Source organism: Aedes albopictus, chromosome 3, assembly GCF_035046485.1.
Source record: "Aedes albopictus strain Foshan chromosome 3, AalbF5, whole genome shotgun sequence".
Lineage (NCBI taxonomy): Eukaryota > Metazoa > Arthropoda > Insecta > Diptera > Culicidae > Aedes > Aedes albopictus.
The window spans coordinates 136320824-136341312 of record NC_085138.1 but is presented as its reverse complement, the minus strand read 5'-3'; the positions used below and the strand labels follow the sequence as shown (position 1 = coordinate 136341312).

At 39.5% G+C, this 20489-nt stretch overlaps 1 pseudogene; it reads right to left on the bottom strand.

The window, feature by feature from the left end:
* Window positions 1-354: 354 nt before the first annotated feature.
* Window positions 355-18529, bottom strand: LOC134290371 (uncharacterized; annotated as a pseudogene).
* Window positions 18530-20489: the final 1960 nt, after the last annotated feature.

The following is a 20489-nucleotide window of genomic DNA, read 5'->3' as shown; positions in this document are numbered from 1 at the left end:
TCCCTTCCATTGCCCGCCCAAGTTACGGTGTGTCCTATCCTCTCTAAACTGACGCCAACTAGCAACAGTACATTGCACAAGTTGATTGCGTCGCGCCATCTCTTGGTGCACATACTGTGCTGGTTGGTGCGCAGTGGTTCGGTTGTTGCCAGAGGTTCAAAATACACAATAGTTCGGCACGATATGTGACTGCTTCTCTCCATCTGTCATGGCAACATTAGAGTTTTGGCACTTCTCAGCAAAAATTGCTGGAAACTTTCACCTACCCCGGGCAATCAGATTGCCAAAGGAGATTAGGCTCTGTGGATCTCATTAGCCGGTGTTATGCTTATCCTAATGATTCTGCTTCGGATTTCAGTTGTGATGATTCAGAAACCGTCTAACTGTACTACAGGTTCCAAGAATCACCGCTTTCAGGATACTGTTCATGTCCTTCTTCAGTTCCAGCTCGTCTAGGGACCTTAGGAGAGATTTAGGAACAACTCCGGTTGCCCAAGGGAAAACCGGAACTATACGGACGTCCTCCAAGTTGCACATCTGATTCAACTCCTCCGCTAGGTCGTGGTACTTGAAACCACAATGTCGGGCCTGTTGGCACGAATGAGGACGTCTCGCGATCCCAGTACAGCTTTATGCAACTATTTTCCAGAACCGGGTCCGGCTGGTACATGTTGTAGGGTACAAATCTGTCGACCAAGTTGTGCTTTAAACCAAGCTGTTGGTGCACAATCTTGGCAACTTCGTTGTGACGATCGAGGGAGGCAGATCCAGCTAACACTGAACAGTCTGCAACGACATGCTCGATCGTTTCTCCTACTGAATTGCACTTCCTGCAGCGGTCCTCCACGTCTTCGTGCAATATGTACCGCCGATAGTTCTTCGTCGCAATTACCCGGTCCTGGATGGCTACCATGAAACCTTCTGTTTCCGAGAAGAGGTCACCCCGCACCAGCCACGCGTTCGACGCCGCCTTATCGATGTGCTCGAGCTCCAGTTGATGGGGGTGCGTCCCATGCAACTCCTTCTGCTTCCACGCTACGATCATCTCGTCAACGGTCTTGATGTCGCCGTTCAGCTGGTAATCCTCCTGCGCCAGATGCAGGGCGCTGTAACCGTGGTCAGCTTCACATACAGTGCGATACATTTCATGACGGTTCTGGCTTTCTTTGAAATATGCCCGCAACTGCTGGATCTGGGAGACACATAGTGCCTGAATATTGATGACGCCTCTTCCTCCTACTGCGCGTGGCAAGGTGACTCTCTCGATGGACGACTTTGGATGGCGCATGCGGTGCTTGGTGAACGCCACTCGTACTGCTCGTTCTAACGCCTCGAGGTCAGTCTTGGTCCACTTTACCACCCCAAATCTGTAGATCAACAGGGGCACAGCAAACGTGTTGATCGTCTTCACCTTGTTGGCGGCTGATAGAAAGCTCCTCAGAACACAGTTGACACGATGCAAGAACTTGTCCTGCAGATCCTTCTTGATCGCTAACGAATACCTCTCAGTTTCAGGAAGCCGAGGTATTTGTACGCTTCGCCTTCAACCATATTCCTAATCTCCTCCTGTTCGTTGGCGCGGAAACAGCTGGCGTCCACTACTTGACCCCGGCGAAGATGGACTGACCGACATTTGTCAATTCCAAACTCCATCCGGATGTCGTTGCTGAACACCGTCACTAGCTGCAACAGTTGATGCAGCCTCTGTACTGATTCCGCAAACAGCTTTAGGTCGTCCATAAAGAAGGTGTGGGTTATTCTTGTACTCCTTCCCCCACTTTCCAGTTGGTAGCCATAGTTGCATTGGTTGAGAGCTCTGCTGAGGGGGTTCATCACAAAGCAGAACCATAGCGGACTAAAGGTATCGCTTTGAAATATCTCCCTCCTGATGCTGAGAGTTCTGGACCGGAACACAGCTGTTTCGTCGGTAATTTGTAGCGACGTGCTCCACATCCCCATAGCGTGTTGCATCAGCCTGATGACGTTCCCGTCTACTTTGTACAACTGCAGTACCTTAAGAAGGTACGAGTGCGGTACTGAGTCGTACGCCTTCTTGTAGTCGATGTACGCCATACTCAGGTTCCTCTGCTTTTCGGTGGCTTGACCCACAATGACTGCGTCTATGATGACCTGGTCTTTGCAGCCTTGCGTGTTTTTGCGACACCCTTTTTGTTCCTCGGTCATCACGTTGTTGGCATCGCAGTGGGCACAAGCCCACTCCTCGCTATTACCGACGATAGCACTTTGTACAGACTTGAAAGGCACGTTATTGGTCTGTACTTTGCTGGGTCAGCTGTGTTTTGGTCCTTCGGCAGATGATAAGTGATACCCCTGGTAATGAACTCTGGTAGCTGCGTGGGGTCTTCTAGCACCATGTTGAAGCATTCCGCCATCCGCCCGTGGATCGTCGTGAGTTTTTTATACCAAAAATTGTGCACGAAATCGGGTCCTGGTGCAGCCCAATTTCTGGTAAACCGGGTAGCCTCACGTATATCCTGAGCGGTTACTACGACCGCGGTCATGTCTCCAAGTTCATTACACTGTCGCTGTTCTTCTTCCCATCGTCGCTGTGCTGGACAAGGTTCTCCAATAGATTAGCCCAGAACTGTGTGACGTCGCCAATCTCCGGAAGGCCCTGTTCATAATCAGGCTTATCGTTTCGGATGCAGTTGTAGAACTCCCTTTCGTTAATGTTGAACATCCGGTTTTGTTCTTTCCGCTTCGAACATTCTCCATAACGCCGCAATCGTTTCACAAGAGCACTCAACCGCTGTATATGGGTGTCGAGGATCTCCGTAATGTTGACTTTTGTGAAATCTCGGAGTTCTGCGGGCTTCACAATTTCATCAACACAACGAACTAGTCTCGTTGATCGATTCCCCTGCTTGTACTGTGTTAATCGAACAATCTTGGTCCGCAATGTAGCGATCCGGTTCTCCAAACGTCGCATCCACGCGGGTTTTTGTGTGCTGGGGCGTGTGTGACCTTCACCATCTCCCTGCGGGCGCGTTCGTAATCCCAGCGTCTTGAGAACAGCCACCGCAGCTGAATACATCGTAAACTGCAGATCCTCGAGATTCTGTACGGCCTCCAAGTACTGTGGCAAAATATTCTGGTTTGGGATGCTTACTGCACTTGTTAACCGATAGGAATTCCGCAGCTTTGGAATTCGGTGCCGGGACATGAGGTCTGTCCCACGGAACTGCGTGACTGCTGTGGCCATGTGGAGCGCTAGTTCGTCTCGTAGTTGCTGTCGTTATATATCCGCTGTAGATCCTGAAGCAGTGGGTGCAGTCGAATCACGACTCTCACTCGCGTTCGATGCATCCAGCCCATCAGAACTCCTTCTCGACGTATCGCTCGGTCTTGTCCTCTCCTCTCCCAAGTACCTCTGCGCTTCCAGCTTGATGCACTCCACTTCTGCAGCTGTGAGCATATTATGAGACATAATTGCTCGCTGTAATGTGTACAGCTTGTTCAAGTCAAGCTGGTTCGCAAAGCGAGGGAATCTCTCGTTGAACATTTCCAGCATCCACATGATCCGCTGCCGTCGGCCGCCTGCTAACGTGAGTGACTGACGTCGATCAGCCACAGCAACATTGACAGGTGCAGCATGGCCTTGGTGATTGCTATTGCTGCCGTTTCTGCTCTGCGTTCGTGGTACGGGCTGTGTCCGTTGACTGGAAGGCCGCTCTTGCACCACTTCCTCTTCAAGCCGCTGGCCGCTCGCTCTGTCCCCCGTTCCAGGACCAGCTCCATTGGGGGCTCCCTCCTCGGGCGATCACATTCTTCAATTTTGTCTTGTTCGTGTCTCCATTATGGGTGTGCTTTCATTCCCGGAAGCTACGGGTTCTACATTTATTTGGATTTATGAATTGTTTTCAAAAATTATATCTAAGCAATTCCTGCAGAAACTCTTCCAGAATCTATTCCTAGATATTTTTCATGAAATTATTCTATGAATTTCTGCAGTGAGTTCTCCAGCCAAGTTTTGCTGAGAATATTCCTTCAAAACTACATTTCTTTTAAATAATTTCTTATTTCTTTTGAGATTATATAATTTCAGAAAATATACAAGATTTTTTTCTTGGAATCATTCGAAGCATATCCAGGAGTTTCTTGAGAGATTCCATCAGACAATCCTCCAGTTTTCTCTCAACAATTTTTGAGAAAAAATTTGAAAAAAAAATTGCCGAATATCTGAAACATTTTCTGAGGGAATTTCTGAAAAAAAAAATCCGGGAGATATTACTAACGGAACCACAGGAGCAATTTCTGGAAAGAATCCGAGAATACCTCAAGAAATTAAAAAAAAAAATCCGAGGGAAGCTCTGTCAGAAGACAAAAGATTCTTAAGCCGTTTCAAAATCCTTTGCTGAAATTCCTTAAGAAAATCTCACAAGTCTAAGAAAGTCTCTGGAGGTTTTTTAAGAAGCTTTTGAAGGAATTCCAGAAAGAAATCGAACAGGAATGTCTCAAAGAATCCCTGAAACAAATTCTGAAGAAATTTGCAGTAGAATCCAAGTAAAAATCGCAAAAGTACTCCTGAATGGATTTTAGAAAAATAAGGTGAAATTTATGAATAACTTCTTGGAGAAATATTAGGAAAAACTCCTCGAGAAACGTTTGATGGAATTTTAAGAAAAGATTATTGAGGAATTTCGAGGGTAATTCCTGGAGAATCATTGCGTAGAATTCCTGGAGGATTTTCTGAAAGTACTCCTGGAGCATTCAATGGACATGTTTCTGAAGGAATTCCTGGAGACATTCCTAGATAAGCTTGTGTTTGAAAACACTTACATATTTCTAAAATAATTCATGTACAGTTGCCTATGATATATTTCTTAATCAATTCCTCAGAAAATCTGTGGAGAAATTTCTAAGAGTCATCCTTGGAGGTAATGCAGTAGAAATTCGCGTGAAAAACATGTGCGAAATATCTGGAGGAAATCTCTGTGTGGACTCCTGCAGAATCCCTGGAAGTTTTTCTGAAGAAACCGGTGGAGGAGTTCCTTGGTAAACTTTTAGACAATTCCAGAAGTTATTTCTGAAGGAATGCATGGAGCAAATTTGGAAGAAACCCTTTCAAGTTTTCTTAAAGGAACCGTTGGACAAAGTTTTGGAGAAACCTTCATAAAAAAATCTAAGGGAATCTGCAGAGAAAATTCTATTGGAATCCCTGGAGGAATTTCTGGAAAGAACTTAGCTGAAATTTTGAAAGATTTTCTCAAGATTATCTTGCAGATTTTCTGAAAATATTTCTGGGTGAATCCATGGATGATTTTTGTAGTAACTAAGAAAGACAATTCACACCGTCTTCAGCCAGAGGCTGCATAGACTGAACACATTACTTACACTAGACAACGGAAAACACAAAACGCCCAGTGACCCAGTGATGAATTTTTCGTTTTACGAAAAGTTTCCACCGACTGGAGCGGGAATCGAACCCACACTTGTAACGAGCGCTCGGGACGTCGACATGGTGTGTGACTAACCGAACGATCATTTGGTACTCTCAGTGTAGGTTTGAACCGCTCAGTATACTGTCGCCTTTTGTTCGTCTTTGGATTGAAATATATACTACAGTGATTGAAATAAAATCTGATTTTTTGCTGCCGCCTACAAAGAACATCATCCACAAACCAATCATCATGTTACAACGTGGGGGCTCAACCGGGATCCAACCTGAGGCCATGGATCTGCCTAATGCATCAGAATTGCATATTTTGAAACAGCGTGTACGGCAGCTGGAAGGCACAATACAAAAATTGCACACAGGGAAAAATTTCTACTCAGAAATCGAAAAATCCTTTTTGTAATTACGTTCTGAAAAACTTCACTTTTCAGTTGGCTGAAGTGTCATGAAAAGGCCTACTTTTCTCTTCTGATGCAAGTGTGCCGAAAAGTACTACTTTTCGGCACTCTTAAAGGTGCCGAAAAGTAGCACTTTTCGGCACTTTTGCCAGCACACACTTTGAACTGAATTTCGTGTTATCCGTAGATTCAGCTGATGATTCTACATCCACTCTCTAGCAGGAATATGAATCTAGACGACTTTTATTCTGATTCCCATGGCAGTACGGGTGAGAAAGAAGCTGGTGGAGGTACTTTAGCGACTTCTGCCTTTGCCAACAAACAACTGTTTGACAACGGGAGCTCGATCAAATGCTACACCATAGCCTACCTGATCGAATAAAAAAACTACACTGATGAGCATGGATGCTCGCACGTGGTTCCTCCTGATACATGATTGTGTTGTGACAATATATTATACTAGATAGGTATTCTTCGTAATTACAAAAAATGTTGTATGCAACTCGTTGCAAAACTCGATTTTTTCTGCACTCGTCGTATTTATCCAACTCGGCAAGCCTCGTTGGATAAACGTACGACTCGTGCCGAAAAAATCATCATTTTGCAACTTGTTGCATAAATAACTATTGTTTTCTTACTCAGTTTCCGTTAAAAGTGGGACAACCCATTGCCAATGGGTTGTCCCACTTTTAGCCGAAACTGAGTAAGAAAACAAAGGATTTTTCGATTTCTGAGTAAGGCTAACTCATTCATTGAGTAGAAATTTTTCTCGGTGCAGAATTTTCTTCATTCTGTCTTCAACATCAACCTACTCGGCGATAGAAGCGAACAAAGCGTAGAACCGAACAGTGCACCAGATGTTGGTGCCGTTAATACAGATGAACAACCACCAGCTTAACTCGCAGTGAATAGAGAACAGGGACGTCGTTCAGTATGGCAGCTAAACACCAGGGCAATACAATCAAAAAGTAGTCGGGGCCCGCGGCGCCATGGTCCACACGTTCGCTTCATAAGCGGATGGTCATGGGTTCGAACCCAGCCCCGGCACTTGCAATTTTTAGTCAGTTGCTCTTCCCCCCGAGAGCAGCTGGCACCTGACCCTCTTCGGAGCATATAGCTCTAACGGACCCGGAATTTTGGATATCGGCGAACCGCAACTCTCATAATGGACCCCCAATCGAACTGGAAAAGGAACAGCAGCCGCACATCAGCATCATCGTGCTTATCATTCTACCATGGACAGGGTAGAGTGAAAGAAGCACAAAGACAACCAGTTCAATAAAGTAGAATATAATAGAATACATTTAGGCGCTGTACAAAGTGGAAGTGCAGCGTCCAATTTTAATCGCTCACGTAGTACCCTAGTCGACAAAAGAGCTGTAAATTAGGTTAAGTGATTAAGAAAAAAACAATCAAAAAGCCTTGGTACAACGACAAATCCAGTCAATATACCGCTGCTGAATTTCTGCAAAGATTCAAAACATTCGTTCACACACAAAATGAATCACCACCTGATGAATGGCTGTTAAATACAGTGTTTGACTGTTTGTCAGGAGAACCTAAAATATGGTACCGCGCATTTTCATACAAATTCGCCGATTGGAGTTCGTTTAAGGTGCTATTTTTAAGGCGGTTTTGGGGAGGCCAAGCACAACGGTCGTTTATGGAACGCTTACAGCACGGTACATACCACCGCCAAGGAAGACTATCAAAAATGAGTACTTATTTTGCTAGAATAGTGAACCAATCTAGATATCTTACAATGCCGCCAACTGAATAAAAATTGCTTTTCCTATTAAGATTTCATTTTCCGAGAAACATTCATAACATATTGTCATCGCTTACAGAGCTGGAGCAGGTTTATAACTTCCGAGTTGGTGAAGATTTAGTAATAAATAGTAATTCTTAAATGTTATTATTGATAGGAATGCTTAATCTATGTAAATTTTGAGGAATAACTGAGCCAAATGATCGTTCTGGAGGGGGGTGTTGTAACGAGCGCTCGGGACGTCGACATGGTTTGTGACTAACCAAACGATCATTTGGTACGCTCAGTGTAGGTTTGAACCGCTCAGTATACTGTCGCCTTTTGTTCGTCTTTGGATTGAAATATATACTACAATGATTGAAATAAAATCTGATTTTTTGTTGCCGCCTACGAAGAACATCATCTGCAAACCAATCATCATGTTACACACTCCGAGGCTTACGATACGCCTAGACGACTGTCGCCGCTAACCACACGGTCACGAAGCCCACGAACGGATTTAAAAAAAATACCACGGAGGAATTTCATGGAAGTTTTTTTGACGGAATTCTTTGTAAAATATCTGGAGGATTCTCTCAACCCGGGAGCTACTTGACAGCTGCCGAACAACGTCAGCGTACCTAAAAATTTTGGTCCGGGTGGTACTGTCAGATTCAAAGCGGCAAGCGCTACTTTTGAAAAGGACGAAAGCCGACAATAACAAACCGCACAAACATATTAAAACATTAAACAGAAACCTTAATTTATTGTTTCCGCTTTTTTGTGGTAGATAAATGCAAATTGAGTGCGGCATGATGAATTTTGTTTATTAGAAGCGAAAATTATATCTATAAAACGAGTAAAGGCAAAACAGTCGGCTTTCATAAAATTTAAAGGAAACTCATATTTTCTTCTAGTGCGGTTATTAAGCACCAGCACGTAATAAATTAGGTTACTTATGGGTCATTCCATATGAAGTGACCGAGAAAAAGTGGAAACGTGTTATCGACCATCACGGATTTTGACCAAATTTTGTTGGAATGTTTGTTTAAATGGAGGAAGAAAAAATCCAAATTTTGGTGCCGATCGGATCACCCCTCGGCCCGTGGCAGCACCCCTCGTCTTTGCCAATACAAGAAAAATCCAAGTTTTCCCTTCCTTTTCTTAATTTATAGCTTTGATACTATAACATATACACATTTGCGACCTTCGGCTTTTTTGAAGAAAATTGTTGGAGGAATCCAGGAAAAATATTATTTTTTTGATACAGTGTTGCCAAACATGTTATTTTTCAATTTTAAAATTAAAAACGATTTTTCGTCGAATGAGTATATTTTGATTTCAAAAATTTTGATTCCATCGTGTTTATCAGACATTTTCCAGTCGAAAAAGCTTAACTCCCCGAGGTCTTTTTGGCCGTTCCAGAGATACAGCGTTTTTAAGCTTGAAAACCGTTTTTCTCTAATATAAAAAATAAGTCCAATTTACAAGTTTCGCTAAGAAAACATAATTCGATGCAATTTAAAGGTGATTTGGGCTGAATTGGACCAAGGAGAATATTAAACGATGTAAAAATAATAATATGACAGTGTTGCCAGTTTATCAATTATGGTTTTATTAGAATGGATAACTATAAATTGATAAAGTTTGAAATTTATGTATTGTAATCCTTATTTCAATTGAAATTCTACCTATGTAAACATTAAGGTTGACGAAAGTCTTGCCAGCCATTTTAATTTTATTGTAAAAATCTACATGAGAACTTTTGTATCAAATCAAATTATCAAGCAAGAATCATAAATTCCTTTTTTACAATTTTATTGCTATTGGAAACACTGAACCTTGATAGTTTTCGTTTGATGTGCAACTTTTTATTCTTCGAACAAACCTTTAATAAGAGCAGTGGTAAATTCAAATGTTCACTGAAATTTATTCGTGGTTCAGAATTATGCAGAAAAGCCAAAAAATCCTAAAAATAAGTTCAGAATTACGAAAACCCATTCTGGATGACATGTTATGCCTTAACGTAAAAGTTTCTATTCATTTTATTTCTGTTTATCCATTGTTTTGAACTTGTACGGGGAAAGGAAAGTTCTTAAAAGTGAGTTCAGTCAACTTCATTAACTCACATACAGACAGAGTACTTTGAGTAGAAGTTCTTTTTACCCAACCGCCAGTTCAATTTACTCAAGGATGCCAAAAGGGCACAAAAGTTAGTTTAAATGTAAAAGTTTCACGAGAAGGATTTTTGAGTTCCCGTAGAGTTGCATTGTTTCGCACATGAAAAAGGACCAAGTGAAGGATTAGATGGCACATTAAAAAAAAAAAATAGCAACCCGGGAGTGCGTACAAGGTGTAATTATCCAGGCACCTAAACAACATTAAGATTGGTTAAAAATGAAATGGCTGTTAGGTAAAAAGAACTTCTACTCTAAGTACTCTGTCTGTATGCGAGTTAATGAAGTTAACTTAACTCACTTTTGGGTTCCTCACAAGTTCCTTTCCCCGTACAAGTTCAAAACAAGGGATAAACAGAAAAAAAAGAAACTTGTGCGTTAAGGCATAACATGTCATCCAGAATGGTTTTTCGTAATTCTGAACTTATTTTTAGGATTTTTTGGCTTTTCAGTCCGATTGTGAGATCAAAAACAACCTTATGTTCTCTTACTCCAACGTTTCGACCCGTATCAGATCTTTCTCAAGATGCGATACGAAGCGTCGGAGTATGAGAACATAAGGTTGTTTTTGATCTCACAATCGGACTGAAAAGCTGAAAATCCTAAAAATACACCAAGAACAGTCGGAATCAATTTGCGTAATTCTGAACCACGAATAAATTTCAGTGAACATTTGAATTTATCACTGCTCTTATTGAAGGTTTGTTCGAAGAATAAAAAGTTGCACATTAAACGAAAACTATCAAGGTTCAGTGTGGCCAATAGCAATAAAATGGTAAAAAAAGAATTTATGATTCTTGCTTGATAATTTGATTTGATACAAAAGTTCTTTTGCAGATATTTACAATAAAATTAAAATGTCTGGCAACACTTTCGTCAAACTTAATGTTTACATAGGTAGAATTTCAATTGAAATAAGGATTACAATACATAAATTTTTGACTTTATCAATTTATAGTTATCCATTTTAATAAATCAATAATTGAAAACTGGCAACACTGGTATATTATTATTTTTACATCGTTTCCTATTCTCCTTGGTCCAATTCAGCCCAAATCACCTTTAAATTGCATCGAATAACGTTTTCTTAGCGAAACTTGGAAATTGGACTTATTTTTTATATTAGAGAAAAACGATTTTCAAGCTTAAAAACGCTGTATCTCTGGAACGGCCAAAAAGACCTCGGGGAGTTAAGCTTTTTCGACTGGAAAATGTCTGATAAACACGATGGAATCAAAATTTTTGAAATCAAAATATACTCATTCGACGAAAAATCGACTTTAAATTTTAAAATTGAAAAATAACATATTTGGCAACACTGTATCAAAAAAATAATATTTTTCCTGGATTCCTCCAACAATTTTCTTCAAAAAAGCCGAAGGTCACAAATGTGTATATGTTATAGTATCAAAGCTATAAATTAAGAAAAGGAAGGGAAAACTTGGATTTTTCTTGTATTGGCAAAGACGAGAGGTGCTGGCACGGGCCGAGGGGTGATCCGATCGGCACCAAAATTTGGATTTTTTCTTCCTCCATTTAAACAAACATTCCAACAAAATTTGGTCAAAATCCGTGATGGTCGATAACACGCGGTGTGTACACTTGGTGTGGAATGACCCTTATGTTAACATGTGCTAACATTTTACAGCTACATATCTGGTGGCAAAGCCAAAATGGATGTTGAAAATAATCATTTGTTGATGTTTTTTTCGAGTTTGATCTTCGGTTTGGTCTAGCATGCGCAGTCACCAATTAATATGGAAGACCGTTCAAACATGTGCTTTTATTACATTTCTTACAACAATTAAAAAAGAAAAATCAAAATAATTTCAATTTAATGAAAATTAGTTTTTGCGCTTCTGTTGAATACGTCCTTTACGAAACGCTAGCCTCTTCTTGGCTTCCACTCCCCACGAAACAAAAAGATGTTTTCGCATGGACAAAAATTGTTGCGTCAGTGAAGGATGGACCCGTTGTTTACGAACACTAGCGACATCTGCGATTTGCAAGTAGGTACGCGAAACTGAGCTCATCTGTCAAGTTACGGGGGGGTTGGATTCCTTGAAGGAAAATCTAGATAAGGTACCCCGGGGCAAGTGGGACCTAAAAAAATGCTAGTTTGCTTTTGTCAAGCCAAAAAATTCTTAACATAAATGATTTTATAATTCCAATGGTTCTAAAAGACATTGTTGGTATATTTCTTCTTATTAACGGGCATTAGAACTGTTTTAAAAATTTTACATTTTGTATATTATGCATATAATGAAAAGTTGAGCAGATCTTCATTTACTCCGTATCACGGGGCAAGTGGGACCTATTCGGAATGTTTGTACAAATAGCTTAATATACTTGCTGCATATATGTAAGGTAGCATGAATTATAAATATCTTATACGAATAACTATGTTTAGCGATTTATGTTGGAAAAGTTTTGTGGTATCGGGCATAAATTACGTAACATATATAATAACGAATCACTGAGAAAAAAATTGATTTAACTCTTGCAGCTCGTGCAAAACAAATTGGTTTTAATTATACAAAAAGCGCCCATAGGCTAAATGCCGAAAGATTTCCAAACTTACTTTTCATATTACGTAGTTGATGAGTCTCGCCAAAAGATTTTTCAAGATTTACAGATGTTATGTTTTCCCTTACATAATTTTACGATCGTTAAATAAAGATTTTCAAATCGTGAACTTCAAATAAGACGTTTTCAAAAATTTTCATACTTTATGGCCGGTTCCTTAGCATTCAGAAAAACTCATTATGCAGCGAAAAACGAAGGCATAATAGAATTTGCTTGAACGAAAATATGGAAAATAGATGATTTCGAAAAAAAAATATGTTATATCAAAGACATTACCATTTTAAACAATAGCTTCATCATCAGAATAGAAGTAATTAAGTATAATTCAACGATTTAAGTAAGGCGCCGATTTTTACTTTACTTTTGTGTAAATTTCGACTTAGGCTGAAGAAAGCGAGATCAAACTATGAAATAGTGTTTGTTTACTCTCATAGGTCTCACTTGCCCCAGTTGTTGAAATGCACTGGGGTAAGTGAGAACAGTTAACAAAAGGTAATAAATGAAAATAAATTCCAGGTTTTTCGCTTAAAATAATTTGCAAGCACTCCAAATATTATCCTGAAACCGAAAAAGTTTTACTTTATTTGTTATTCTATTTTTAAACGACGAATGTGGTAGAGTACGTTAATCTCACTTACTGAATTGAAAATTACATATGAACAACAATAACATATATGGTCTTTTTATGGTGAGAGCAATAACAATTTTTGAATTCAAAGTATCCGTTGAAATGATACCTATGTTTTCTATGAAGAATGTTTGCCTTAAAACTTACAAATAAAAAAAATAATAGCTGTAGGTCTCACTTGCCCCGGATTCTCACTTGCCCCGGGGTACCTTATTTTTTTTGAACAATCCATGGAATATGCTTTTTTACAAGGGAACCTTGGAATATTCCCGATAATAAAACGCCTGGAGGATTTTCTGAAGGAATCCATGGTGCAATTTCAAAAGCATTCCAGGAAGATTTTATAAATATGTTTTAAATTATCTTATGGAGTAATTTCTTAACGCAAAAGGAAAGTATGATTTTTACCATGCCTGATGTCATTATTCACGTGTTATGCATAAAAAACACTAGTTATTATTTTAGGTATTTCACCTCTTATGCATGGCTTCATAATACCTCATTCTGGTTGTAGGTAATCGGTTTTCCATACCTGAGTTTGGTATTCTTTGGCTATTTTCTCCTGGTCGGGCTAACGTGCCGGAGAGAAGAGACTCCCATTCTTATCCTTCACATTTAGGCTCGCGGCACGAAGCCGCTGCGGGATGTGTTGAGTTTCTGATAAAACATCTGTGTTTTCTTAGAACGGCACAGCAGTTCCATTTGTTCACACTACGCTTCTTTCAGCCGCCGTTTTTTCCTGAAATGACGTGTCTGCTGTTTTCGCTGGTATTTGAATTGTTCAATATTTTGCCGGGTTTCATACTGCAGCATTACAGCCTGCGCCCCATTCTACTCGTAAAAAACCGCTCTGAATTTCTCGTCGAACCATCTGTTCCGACGACCCATTTTTGTACCCGACAGTGCTGTCGACTGCTTCGTTGATGACTGTTTTAAAGCAGCTTCTTGAGGGGCCACATCGAGCTCACCTCGTATGGCAACGCTGCCTCGAGATTCCGCGTGTGTATGCTAAGCCGGTGTTATCACCACGATAGGTCCTGATGTCGATAACACAACGTAACAAAAATCAACTTTTGGTCTGTCTCAAGAGCAAACTTATGTGTCTCTGATAGATTTTGGGCCGCTGAATACGAATCCGGGCTCAGATTTGCTCCAACACGTCACAATTTTGAGCTATACCTCAATTTATAGGGCAAAATATGCGATTTTGGGCATTTTGCACTGTAAGTTATTAAGCATGGAAATATTTTCTTTAATCAATCAAAAGGTTAGTTGGTCAATTAACATTTAAATTAACGACTCATGCAAAATATTTCGTTTTACCAAATCGAATTTGATAGTTTTAAGCGATTTATGTTAGGTACGATATTTCCCATACAAGTCACCCTCCAAAAGTTGCATGCAAGTTTTCATACTAACATAAAATTGAGGTATAGCTCAAAATTGTGACGTGTTGGAACAAATCTGAACCCGGATTCAGATTCAGCGGCAAAAAATACTTCGGAGACACATAAGTTTGCTCTCGAGACAAAAAATGTTGCGCTGTGTAATGTATTAGAAGTGCCATTCATCAACCAGACCCGAGCAGAAGAAAATATCAAAAGCATAATAAAATATGTTATTTTGGCATAATAACTGTATAATGGAATCAGTAATTTTCATGTTATTAACATATCTTATTATGTTATAAACTTGTCTGTCATAAGCGGCAAAATAACAAAAATCATAACAAAAAAAAATGTTCCTGGAAAACCAGTTTTATAACATGTTTTGTTAGATTCAATAACAACTTAATAACAATGAATCTTGCAGTGAATATGAAAACTTGTTATTGTTATGTTATAGTTCATCACATTTTTGTACATTTTCAATAGTATAATAATAACAAAACTTAGTCTACAACAAAGTAAATTATTGAAGTGTTAATTAGTGGATGAAACTTAATAACTTGATCAAAACAATATTAGATTGCCCAACAAAACATGTTATAAAAAAGTAATACTTTGATAAGTTGATAATAACAAATTATGATACAAAAACATGCTATGTGATTCTGTTGTTATGAATTAGATATTCTCATCTGCTTGGGGAACGTTGTTGATTCCATCTACTGTGATCTACTGTGATGATCTCTCACAAAAGTAAGAATATTTTTAAATTCCATCATTTTGCTGCCACTGTGCCTCAGCAGAAATGCAAAAAGAATGAAAAAAGGACGGAATGAAACACAGCCATTTTAGTTAATTGCTCTATCACTTTTTAATGGCTACACGTATATTTAGCAGCGCGTCACTACTGTGTGGTGCGCGATGCTTTTCCACCACTGCTGGCTGGCTGCTTCGAAACCAGCCACTGGCACTGACTGGTGTGGATGAATCCTTTTGCACCACCACCTCCGTTCACAGAGCCCACAGAAGATTTCGAGCCGGAGGATGAGCTCCGCAGCTCTGGTGAATTGGTTGGCACTATTTATGAGATCACTAGTTTTTATTAGTGGCACCACCACTCGAATGCAGAATCACTCACCAGAACCCATTGCTCAACTGGCAAATGAAAGAATTAATGGCCGGTTCAAAGTGGTCGAGATTGGATTGGAGAGCGAACGAATGAGTCGCCCTACCATCAACGAAAGAGGGATAATTTCATGCATTTTAACTTTCAGGTGATTGGGATGATTGCTAACGACATTCTCATTCGTCGGAGTGCGATTTTCGCTTTGCGGGAATGAAAAGCTTGGAAGTGGTACGATCCTGCCCTAAAGTGGATTAAGGCAGAGTGTTGTCAATGTAATTTACTCTGAGCATTTGTTTTGTTGACTTATGGGCTCATTGACAAAAGAAAACTCTCAATTAACAACAGTGGCAATGTTCGTGGAATACTGCACAGGTCACAGGACACGTTCCAAACAGTCTGAAAATAAGCTTTATTTTAAGGACAGACTTGTTAAAATCCCAAAATGGCCGCCACAATGGCCGACTTTGGCACCAACTCACGATTTAGAAATCACAAATCTCTTTGTAAACGAAACCAGCGCACATGAGCTTCTTATTTTAAATTTTTTTAAGTGAGCAAGAACAGAATAATGAGATGCACTGTTGCTTGAAGCTTGCTTTTTGAGATTTGTGCGTTTGAAGTTCTGATGCACTGTTGAAGCGGGATTTCAAGACGATTGTCCTTAAATTCTCATGTTACCCTACAAACACTTACACCTGTACATGTACCTTCCTCTAATTTAAATGGAACTGTTTTCTAAACAAACATGCTAACCACTGACCGGTGGCATGTTATTTCAAATCAATTACTAGCCGAGCTGCTGCCTGAATGACGTTTTTAATTTGAACCATTATATCACGGTTTCCAAACTAACTTCGATTGACTTCAAAACAATAATTGGATGGGGATGGCTGCTTCCCGAAGCTCTGTCTGGCGTAAAGCGTATATGTAACACATTCCAGCGGAAGCACTCGTCAGAATGCTGTTGTTAACGGTGCGCTTTTGCGGTGAGTGGCCCTCATCCATCATTTCGTAAATTCCGCTTAGTATTTACGGGCTGGTTCGGTGCCGATTACGTAGTTCGAGATTTGAATCCCGGCGGCTGGTGGTACTGGAATCTCACCCGGAACTGAACCGTGTACGTGTGTTATGGACCTAGGTTACGTATCTAAAATTTGAGCCAATTTATGGCACTCATAGAATACTGAGATGCAAATTAGTCGGTACTCGTGTAGGATGTATTCGATTTCTGATACTGTTCTAGATTTGAACGTATGATAGTTTTTATGATACAACTAGTGATTCATGCGTAAGCGCCACAAATTTCAACACTGGCGTAAAGCGTATATGTAACACATTCCAGCGGAAGCACTCGTCAGAATGCTGTTGTTAACGGTGCGCTTTTGCGGTGAGTGGCCCTCATCCATCATTTCGTAAATTCCGCTTAGTATTTACGGGCTGGTTCGGTGCCGATTACGTAGTTCGAGATTTGAATCCCGGCGGCTGGTGGTACTGGAATCTCACCCGGAACTGAACCGTGTACGTGTGTTATGGACCTAGGTTACGTATCTAAAATTTGAGCCAATTTATGGCACTCATAGAATACTGAGATGCAAATTAGTCGGTACTCGTGTAGGATGTATTCGATTTCTGATACTGTTCTAGATTTGAACGTATGATAGTTTTTATGATACAACTAGTGATTCATGCGTAAGCGCCACAAATTTCAACACTTATAGAGTAAAGTGGGGCAAAAGTTCAAGTGGGGCAAGAGCTTCTTTTGAAGTTTTTGAGCTCAATTCAAATTACTTCTTTGGGGTGTCGAGGTTGTTCGAAGACTATTTGAAAAAGAGTCCTTCACTCCAAAAATTATGAAAATTGATATGAAGATTTGGAAATCTTATTTTATACATAGTGGGGCAAAAGTTCGAATTGTGGGGAAAGAGTTCGAGTCATGTGGCAACTTTAGGTGAAAACCTAAAATTCTGCAAAATGTACATATTATCTCAAAAAATGATGGAGTTAGTGAGAAAATTCGATCGTATAGTTGAAAAAAGAAAAGTTGTTTTATCTGAATTTGGCGAAAAACTACTAATTTTTGGTGTAGTAAATGGTGGGTAAAATCCAGATCGAACTTTGAAGTGTATTCCGGTTCCAGCACCAAATGAGCTGTAATGAACTGATCTCTGAATTCGAATAAGCTAAACATTTGCAGTATCAATATTCAAAGTCTGTGTGCCAGACAATTCACTAAATTTCATGAGTTTCAAACGTGTTTTCTCGATAGCAAATTAGATATAATTTGTCTTACGGAAAGTTGGCTTACTGAAGAAATTCCAGATGATTTGATTTCTTTACAAGGTTATAAACTAGTTCGAAATGATAGAATCTACGGTCGTGGAGGAGGTATTTGTGTGTACATAAAAAATGATCTGAACCATAAAATCCTTTCGATGTCAGAGCATCTACTGGATGCAGCTTATTCCAATCTCACCGAATATATTTTTCTTGAAATTAGGTACCAACAACATAAATTTGTTTTGGCTACAATTTACAACCCCCCTCAATCAGATTGTTCTCAAGTTTTGTATGACAAATTTTCCGAGCTTTCTTTAAATTACACAGATGTCGTTATCTTGGGTGACTTTAACACGGACTGGAGTAAACCTTCTTATAAAACAGACAGATTGCGTAGTGTTACTGATTGCTTTGGTCTAAAGTGTGTCAATACAGAGCCTACACACTTTTTCACAAGTGGTTGTTCTCAAATAGATCTTGTATTTACTTCTGATATTCAGTTTGTTAGCAACCTTCATCAAGTATCCGCCCCAGCGTTTTCAAAGCATGATATAATATTTGCATCACTTAATATTCCCCGCATCGAATGCAATAGTGTGTATATGTTTCGTGATTACAATAGCGTAGATATTCCATCACTCGTAGATGCGATCGATTCTGTAAATTGGGACGTTTTTCGTAGCATAACTGACACTGATGTTGCTATCGATTTGTTCAATACAATTCTATCAGATTTGCATGATGTTTTCGTACCTCTTCGCCGTTGTAATCCAAAACGCAACCCATGGTTCACTCCTGAAATTCAGAAGGCTATGATTGAACGCGATATAGCCTATAGACTTTGGAAGACTGATAGGACTTTTCATCATCATGCTCAGTACAGAAGATTACGGAATAAAGTTACTAGCTTAATAAATGCCGCGAAGTCCAATTACGTTGATTATCGCATCAATTCCTCTAACTCTAGTCAAAATCTGTGGAAAAAGCTAAAGCAAATTAACTCTATAAAACCTTCTACCAACCAAGAAAAATGGGAACATTCTAGCGACGAAATTAATGAATTTTTTGCAACCAACTTTAGTGATAGTAGTAACGACTCCATATTTGTAGGTAATGATAATGGATTTTGTTTCTCTCCCGTTGATGATGCAGATACAATTTTGGCAATAAAATCCATTACATCTGATGCAGATGGCTTAGACAACATACCTCTAAAATTTATCAAACTTGTTCTACCTTGTCTAGTTACAAAGATAACGTTTTTATTCAATTTGATTATTAAAACTTCAAAATATCCTCGTGCTTGGAAATGCGCCAAGATCATCCCCATTCGGAAAAAGTCTAGAAGTAACACTCTTGATAACCTTCGCCCAATCAGCATACTTCCGGCCTTGTCAAAGGTATTCGAAAAAATTCTCAAATCCCAAATCCAACAACACATCCAAGCTCATGACATGCTGTCACGTTATCAATCTGGATTCCGCTGTGGGCACAGTACAACAACTGCCGTCCTTAAAGTTCATGACGATATACATGCTTCAATCGATAAAAGAGGGGTTGCTTTTTTACTGCTTATAGATTTTTCTAAGGCCTTCGATAAAGTTTCGCATGCTAAATTGTTACGTAAACTTTCATCAATCTTCCAGTTTTCTAGTTCTGCAGTTGGATTGGTTCGTACATATCTGTGCAATCGTACTCAATCAGTGTTTGCCAATGGAGTTTACTCTAATAGTGCTAGCATTACCTCTGGTGTCCCACAAGGCTCCATTTTAGGACCCTTACTTTTTTCATTATTCATCAATGATTTACCTGATGTACTAAAATCCTGCTTCATTCATTTGTTTGCTGACGACGTCCAAATTTATTTTCACTCCTTGGATTTACCTTTACATGTTATGGCCGACTTAGTGAACGCAGATTTGGCAAGAGTAATGAGATGGTCTGAACGTAACTTACTTCCGATTAACGCGTCCAAAACTAAAGTCATGTTTATATCGAGAAATCGTGTTACTTCCAGGCTACCACAAATTCACTTTGGTAATGATACCTTAGAATACGTTGACAAAATCAATAATCTTGGGTTCGTGATGCAAAATGATTTGGAATGGAATAGTCATGTAAATGCACAGTGTACCAAAATATATAACGGATTACGACTGCTTAGACTTACTTCTTATAAACTACCTGAACAGATTAAACTCAAACTATTTAAATCGTTGCTTCTACCCCATTTTATGTACGGTACTGTTTTTCTTCTGAATGCTTCAGCGGTTTCACTAGATAGATTGAAAATTGCTCTGAACTCTTGTGTGCGTTTTGTTTACAATCTAAACCGTTATTCACATGTTACGCACTTACAACCTAATCTGATTGGATGCCGATTTGATGTCTTTCTTAAACTCAGGACATGCTTAACAATGTTTAAAATTATAAATTCCCTAACGCCAACATACTTAAGCGATAAACTTCAACCGCTTCAAAGCAACCGAAACCGTAATTTCCTTCTTCCACGTTTCAACACTTCCCATTACAGAAGCACCCTATTTGTGCAGGGCATTAATTATTGGAATGAACTACCTTCTGAGCTTAAAAATCTCCGAAATCTGAGTGGATTTCGACACGAATGCACCAATTTGCTAAATAATATAGACTAGCATATAATACGTATTAAGATATTAGATTTAAGGTTAACAGAGTTACTGTAAATGAATTTTTGTATACTAGTTAAAGACCACTCCTCGAGGCC